The following is an 8,426-nucleotide window of genomic DNA, read 5'->3' as shown; positions in this document are numbered from 1 at the left end:
GTGAAGTTGAAACAAATAATTCTAAGTTATTTTGTTTTTTGTGTTCGGCAAATTAAATAAAATGTAAGTCGTGATTTTTTTTTGTAAGCAAACAAAAACTAGCAGTAGAAAGTATGATCAAGGCACATCTCCTGAAGTTAAGACCTAATACAGTAATAAAAATGGCATTTTCAAATTATGGCGTTTCCATATTTTGTATATAAAATTATATCCATTATCTTGATGGTATTTTTATGTTGCCTGAAGTCAGTTGGTTCTGGCAGTCATTTTAAATTGAGCTTACTTCAAAAGTTAATCATTTTTATATTTTCATTCAATACTTGCCTTCTGAGTTTTTATTTTTATTATTATTTTTTTTATTATTATTATTTTGTTTCACATTTGTAATTATTTAAATCTTAACATGTTTTTTTTGTTTGTTTGTTTGTTTTTTCCAATAGGGGTACACCTGGACCTACACCTGGACCTACCATTCTGTGTTCGTCTGTCTCTCCTTCCTGTCCCCTCAAACCAGCCGGTCAAAGCAGATGGCCACTTGTCCTGAGCCTGGTTCTGCTGGAGGTTTCTTCCAGTTAAAATGGAGTTTTTTCCTTTCCACTGTTGCCACTGTGCTTGCTCAGGATGGGAGACTGTGATGAAGCCAAGATTCATCTTGTCTGCTCGATTCCTTAGATAGAGAACTTTACTAATTGGCTTTTATGTTTGTGAATGTTCCTGTTCAGTGCCCTGAGACAACTTTGTTGTGAATTGGCACCATATAAATAAACTGAATTTAGATTAATTGAATTGAATTGAACTGAATATAATTTTTATTTATTTACCTTAAAGGTTTGTTGTTTTGGCAGCAGACAAATAAACCTGCACATAGACACAGGCAAAGTTATCACCTGCTGTTTGCTGTCAGGCAGTAATAAAGTGTTATATAAATGACAACATCTTATGAATGTTTTATGCATATCTATTCAGCAGCAACACAGCGAGCATTTAATTTCGTTAATGGAGTCCCTTTGCAATGACTTCTAGGAACTGTGCCACTCCCCAAGAATCCAACAACCCAGTGTGTGGTTTTGAAATGGAACTGATAATAATCCACGTCATTGTCAATGGACCAATGATTTCAAAAGCCTCTGGCTCTGCTGGTCCCACCAGGCCAAACCAGATAAAGAAGGTTTGAAACTGAACACAAAATTAGCAAGATAAACAGTACTCTTTTGGTAGAAACCAGAAGGATGCTCTGCTTCTGAAGGATATGGACATAATAACATTTTAGATGGTTGCAGGTTTTGCAGTGGCATAGGAGGGCTGGGTATGGGTGCATTATTCATTCATTCAAGACAATGTGTTATTAATAGTCTTGGGAACTTGTGTTTGTTCACCCAAGTGGAGGGTTTTCATCTACCAATGAACAAACAGGTCTCCGTTTACTTTTCTGTACATGTTTATGAAATGCAAAGCAGAGCTTTGTCAATTTTCTCATGGAGCTATAGACTCCCTAAAAGTAGCAAGAGCTGAAGCTCATTATCTTCTCCCGTCTTTGGGTTCAAAATGACTGGACAAATGCTGGATGATCTTCCTGTGTTGTGTGCATTTATGTGTCAATGCCAAAACAATAAAATAGTTTTAATCAGCGTGTTAATATAAATGAAGTCGTCATTTCTGAACTTAAAATGTGTTATTACTTATTTAAGTTCTAAATTTAAAAATGAAGTGAGAGATTTGTTGGAGAAAACCAGTTGTCCATTGGAATAATTAGGTGACACCCCACCAAAAGTAGACAAAAAAACCATTCTACCCAGTTCTTTAGTATGTAAGTAGGTTGTCTCAGAAGCTTGGCTCACGTCTATGTCCAATCAGAGTACGGCTCTGCTCTGTGGAGTGCCCACAACAAATGATTTTAGCCATACTTGCCACATTTAGTCCAGTTTATGCAGTATTTGAGTCAAACGGTTCTGTTCAGATCAATACGACTGATCATTGGAACGATTCAACTGTGCTGTTGACAGGATTTCTTTTTTGTTGTTGTGTAATTGGTTAAAAAAAAATTAACAGTTAGAACCTTCAAGAAATAGTCAGAAAATCAATGCTCCTGACCTTTGTTGACCTTTGGGTCAACATGACTCAACTGAATTCCAGGGTCATTTTGACCCCAGGTAGGCAAGTGGGTTAAACTAGTTTCCTCAGAAGGAATGAAATTGGAGGATTTTTGTGGATTTTATATGAACAGAAATTCTGGTGAGCTGGTTTTGAAGTAAACATTTTCATTGACAGGACAAAGACCATCAGCATGGACTATCCACCAGAGCTAATGGAGAAACAAATCTTTTAAAATCTTTTTTTGTTTTGTTTGTTTGTTTGTTTTGTTAGAATTCGGTTTAGTTAACTTTGGTGATCTTCGCAATCTAAATGGATGAAAATCATAGAAAAGTTGTAAAAATCTAAACTCAGGTTGAAAACATTAAAAACAGCTGCCAGTTATCCCAGTAGTGGACATCCCAGTAAAATCACCCCAAGGTCAGGCTGTACAATTTTCAGAAAAAAACAACACACTTCTAGCGCCATCTTAGACTCAGTTGAAAAGACATTAACATTAGTTCATCACAGCATGATCAGAAAAGAACAACTATGGATTGTTTGTAAAGGTTATTGTCAGGAGAAAACCTCGAAACTGACAGATCTGTGTAAGTTTGCAAACTGCATCGTGATGAACCACACGACTTGTGGAACAATGTTCTCTGGGCACATATAACCAAAGTAGAGATATGTACTCATAATCAACTGCTGCCCGTTCGCACAAAGTCAAACACAGCATATCCACACAAACACCTCATACTGTCTGCATGGTGGTGGAGTGGTGATGATTTGGACTTGATCTGCAGCCGCAGTTGACCATTAGGTCCTGTTGGATAAATAAATATCCCATTATTTATTTACTTAATCAAAGAAGCCACTCTGAGGACACAAGAAGATTTTTAACTGGTCTTTACTTGTAAGGGCAGATAGGTCAAACAGGCTTTCACAGATGTACAAAGTTACATGCTTAGAGCCTCGTCACTGAGAATCTGCAGCGTACAGTGAGACAGGAAGTGTTTTCATAAAGCTTCTTAGCATGGTGACCTCACCTCTTAGACTTGGAGATGTCAGGTGCCTGCAGGCTTTTCTGTGAGAGAGAGAAACTCTCTGACCTCACACAAATGGTAACATTTCTTTTAACATAGGCAGTGATACACATCCATGAACATTTACCTAATTCCCCTGACAGGTCCACTCACCGCTTGTTGCCAGGTCCTCTGGCTCCTCAGTAAGTAAATTTCTTTCAGCTGCTCCCTTCTTCAGGGGTCGCCACAACAAGTGAACTCGTGTGAAAGATTTGTCAGTTTGTTACGGCTGCAGTGGTCTTTGCCTCTTTTCCTGGTATGGTTCTGGAGACAGGCCTTCTGCAGGTGTTCTGTGTTGCCCTGATTGGTGCTCCTCTGTGATAAAAGCTGCCAGGTGTGCAGCAGGGGAGAGCTTCCCTTCCTCCTCCTCAGAACACCTTGTGGATTGGTTCGTATCAGTGTGGTTGGGGTTTGTTTGTTGGTTTGCATTTACCCATTGAGGCTACTTTTCAGGGATTAAAATCTTTGTTTTGGGCCATGCTCCCATACAATTTAATAAACACTATCTTCATTTAAACTGAAAATCCTTGTGTGGCCTCCTTTAATGTTACCCCCACCAAACAAGCCTGGTGGACGTAACATTGTGGGGGCTCGTCCTACACGTTGTTGGTGCCGTGTTTGGCGTTGTTTGTTCTGTTCAGATGGCAGTTACATGCTCCTGTTTTGGTATTGTTGTGTTTTCTTGTCTTGCCGGTTGTTTGTGATTTTGGCCTGGTTGGTTTTCTTGTTTCTTCTGTCTGTTTGGGGGTCCATGAGGATTTTGTTTTTTTTGGGGGGCGGCCGAGTGTGTCGTCTAGTTGGTTGAAATCGGTGGGTGTTGGCAACTCCATTTTTTAGTCGACGCTGTTTGTTGTTTTTGTTATTTTTGGGCTGGATTCTGGGCTAAGGGCACCGCTTGGTGCTTCAACTGCCTTGGCTGCCTTGGCTCTTGGAGGAAGGCCTGAAGACTAGGCGAGGTGAGTCAGTTTTTGTTTGTTTGTTTGTGTTTGTGTTCCACTTAGTTAGCTGTAGGAAAGTGGAGATTTGCCATTTGTTTGCACCAGTCATACAGTTCCTCATAGTTGTTGGGTGAAAAATTTGGTATTTGCCGTCTGGCTTTTGGAATTTAGTTCCAATTTTGTTAAAAAATGGATACTGTTAGTTCTTTTTTGGCTTCCCCAACTTTAGAACTTTTGGAAAAGCTCACCAAGGAGCAGATTCGTCAAGTAGCTGAACACTTTCGAATTGATTTTGAAGCTGCAAAAGGATGGAGGTTACCCCAGCTAAAGGGTTTTTTAAAAGACAATCTTGTGAAAATGAATGTCTTTACTGTTTCTGTTTCAGACGCTGATATGACGGACAAGACTTCCACTCATGCAGATTCGTTAACCGGTGCCTCTAGGTCAGATGAGGACATTTTGGATCCAACAGTAACTCAAGATTCTCAATTAAAGTTTCAATCTAAAAGAACTGAGTTTGAATTGCAGTTTGAGTTGGAAAAGTTGCGGCTGGCCCATGAAGAAAAAAGATTGGCACGTGAACATGAACTGGAAGAGAAGAGGTTAGCACGTGAACATGAATTTGAGGAAAGGAGGTTAGCACGTGAACATGATGAAAAGAGGTTGGCATATGCACATGAGTTAGAGCTTAAGAAATTATCTCTAGAAGCTGAGCATCTGAAGTTGAGGTCTGAGGGTAGGTTAAGTGGTGGAACTCTTAATCTGTCTCAAATTAGTGATGGGTTCTCTGGACGTAACCTGGTTAACATGTTGAAGCTGTTACCTAAGTTCAATGAACAAGATCCAGATATATTTTTCTCTTTGTTTGAGGACATGGCAGAGGACAATGACTGGAGTGATTCAGATTGCTCCATTCTCCTGCAAAGTGTACTGGTGGGTAAGGCCCAAAAAGCTTATGTTTCATTACCTTCAGCGGAAAGAAAGGTGTACAAATCTGTTAAGGAAGCTGTTTTGAAGGCTTATGAACGGGTTCCTGAATATTATAGGCAGCAATTTAGAAACTACAGGAAGGCTGAAAAACAGACAAATACAGATCTTGCCAGAGAACTGAATGCCCAATTCTACCGTTGGTTATCGGCAGAGGGTGTAGATGACTTGCAATCCCTTTGTGAGTTGATGGTGTTGGAACAGTTTAAGAACATTATTCCACGTCGGATTGCCACTTATGTTAATGAGCAAAAAGTAAAAACCGCTGCTAAAGCTGCCATTTTAGCAGATGACTATGTTCTAACAAATAAAGCTGGGAGTGATTTTAATGTGGAAGATAGTCATTACCTTAAGGAATCCCACCATGAAGGGTTCCCTAGTAAAACTAGATGGGATCCTACTTTGCACTTTAAAGCCGCCTCAGTTTGTAACTATTGTCGTGAGAAGGGACACTGGAAAAATTAGTGTCCTTGGAATTCCAAATCTAAACCAGTTAAGAGTAAACAAGATCATCGTAAACCTGTTGCATTAGCCAGAGTTTTGCAGTCGCAATCAGCGGAGTCTACACCTCCAGCTGAAGTTGAAGGTGTTAGACCAACTGTTTTAGCTGCACCTGTTGACTTTAAGTCTTTTCCAGAACCGAACGGCACAGATCCCTTGGTTTTTGAGAGGGATGTTGGACGAGATTATGCTCCTTTCATCACCCAGGGGTTTGTTTCTCTGTGTGGCAGTTTAAATAAAGTGGCTGTTAAAATTCTGCGTGACACTGGAGCGTCTGAGTCCTTCATATTGGAATCTGTTCTGCCATTTTCTCCTGTTTCTGATACTGGTCGTAGTGTCTTGATTAGAGGTATTGGGTTGAAAACTTTCTCTGTGCCTCTCCATAAGATCCACCTACAGTCAGAACTGGTTCAAGGGGAAGTAGTTATAGGCGTTCGTCCTTCTTTGCCTGTGGGAGATGTGTCTCTCATTCTGGGTAACAACCTGGCAGGTGGGCACGTGTGGCGAGATGTTGCCCCTCCTCCGGTGGTCCGAGCTTCTCCATCTGTTTCTGTTTCAGACGAATGTGCTCGTGACTTCCCTGAGGCATTCCCAGCTTGTGCAGTAACTCGTGCCATCACTCGTTCTTTGGCTGAACAGGAAAATGAGTCTGGTAAGCCTGGTTCTATCTGCAAGAAGCTTGTCTGTGTGCCAACTCTTCCTGTTCCCTTGTCCCTCAGTGAGTTGATTGCAGCCCAGCAGGAGGACGCTACCTTGGCTGCTTTGTTTAAACAAGTCCAGGCAACAGAAAAGGACTCAAAAGTGTCACATGGGTATTTTCTTCTAGAAGGTCTGTTGGTACGTAAATGGTTGCCTTATAGTGACAGGGAAGTTGTTGGACCAGTTTATCAGGTTGTTGTTCCAACTAAGTTCAGAGACCTCGTTCTGAAAACTGCCCATGGAGAGCTGGCTGGCCATCTGGGAGTTAATAAAACCTATAGTCGAGTGTTGCGTTATTTTTATTGCTCCCGTCTGAAAAAAGATGTCTCTCTTTTTATAAAAACCTGTCACACCTGTCAGTTAACTGGAAAGCCTAATCAGAACTTGAAACCAGCTCCACTTTTTCCCATACCTGCCGTTGGTGAACCTTTCGAAAACTTAATTATTGACTGTGTTGGTCCACTGAGTCCTTGAAAGTCAGGATCGGTGTATTTGCTGACAGTTATGTGTAAAAGCACTCGTTATCCTGCAGTATATGCCCTGAAAACCATTACAACAAGGTCTGTGGTCAAAGCTTTATCTAATTTCATTTCCGTGTTTGGAATTCCTAAGACTATTCAGACAGACAGAGGTACCAATTTCACTTCACGCATGTTTGCTGAGATTTTGAAACAACTTGGTGTAGCCCATCAACAAAGCAGTGCTTATCATGCACAAAGCCAGGGGGCACTAGAGCGTTTTCACCAAACTCTGAAGGCATTGTTGCGAGCATACTGCACAGAGTTGAATAGAGATTGGGAAGAAGGTTTGCCTTGGCTTCTTCTGGCAGCTCGTGAAGTGGTACAGGAAAGCACAGGGTTCAGTCCAAACGAACTAGTGTTTGGACATCATGTACGCGGGCCCCTTGCTGTCCTAAAAACCAACCTGGAGAGTTCTGATCCACCATCAAACTTGTTCGACTACATTAATGGTTTTCGTCGCAGACTTTTCTTGGCTGGCAGATTAGCTTCTGAAAATCTTAAAAAAGCTCAGAAAAAGATGAAACGATGGTTTGACCAGAAAGCTGAAAGTAGAGTGTTTCACCCAGGAGATCGGGTGCTTGCCTTGCTTCCTATTCAAGGATCTCCATTTCAGGCCAAGTTTTCTGGTCCATATTCTGTGCTGAAGCAGGTGTCTGCACAGGATTATGTGGTCTCTACCCCTGACCGTAAACGACCCACTCAGCTGTGCCATGTAAACTTACTGAAACCTTACTTTGGTCGTACTCCGGAAGAAAAAGACGTACAGGCCGTTGCTGCTTCTGTGAAAGTAGACCTGAGCTACACAGCAAGAGTAGATGAAGATGTACAGACTCCAGAAGACACTGTATTTCAGCCAAGACTTAGGAACTCGGAGATGTTGTTAAACCTACAACCCTTGTTGAGCCATTTGTCTACTGAAAAAGGAGAGCAGTTAAAGCAGTTGATTTTAGATTTTCATATATTCGGTGACATCCCCATGTGTACTCACTTAATTGAGCATGACATTGATGTGGGGGACGCGCAGCCCATCCGTCAGCATTTCTACAGAGTTTCTCCAGAGAAAAGTAAAGTTATGAAATCAGAAATTCAGTATTTGCTGGACAACGGCTTGGTTAAACCCTCCTCCTCCAGTTGGGCCTCACCCTGTGTGCTAGTTCAGAAACCGGATGGTACTTATAGATTCTGTACTGATTACAGGAAACTAAACAGCATCACAAAACCTGACTCCTACCCGCTTCCTCGGATGGAAGATTGCGTTGACTGTGTTGGAACTGCAAAGTATGTTAGTAAATTTGATTTGCTTAAGGGTTACTATCAAGTACCCTTGTCTGCTCGTGCCCAAGAGGTGTCCTCGTTTATTGTACCAACTGGATTATACTCTTACAATGTCATGAGTTTTGGTCTTAGGAATGCCCCAGCATTCCTAAGACCCCACATTTTACTGACCACATCAACTCTGTGGATAAATACATCAAGTTCACATGAGAAGATGTAAAAAATGGCAGGATGACTTTCGTGGACTGTGAGGTCAGTCTCTGATAGAGGACATTTGCAAACCAAGGTGTACCGCAAACCCACTGTTGGATTTAATATTTTATACCTTTCTATAATTCCTATCAAGCACT

Source organism: Nematolebias whitei, chromosome 2, assembly GCF_014905685.2.
Source record: "Nematolebias whitei isolate Nwh7 chromosome 2, NemWhi1, whole genome shotgun sequence".
Taxonomy (NCBI): Eukaryota; Metazoa; Chordata; class Actinopteri; order Cyprinodontiformes; family Rivulidae; genus Nematolebias; species Nematolebias whitei.
The sequence above is the reverse complement of the archived record's forward strand: the minus strand, read 5'-3'. Positions refer to the sequence as shown.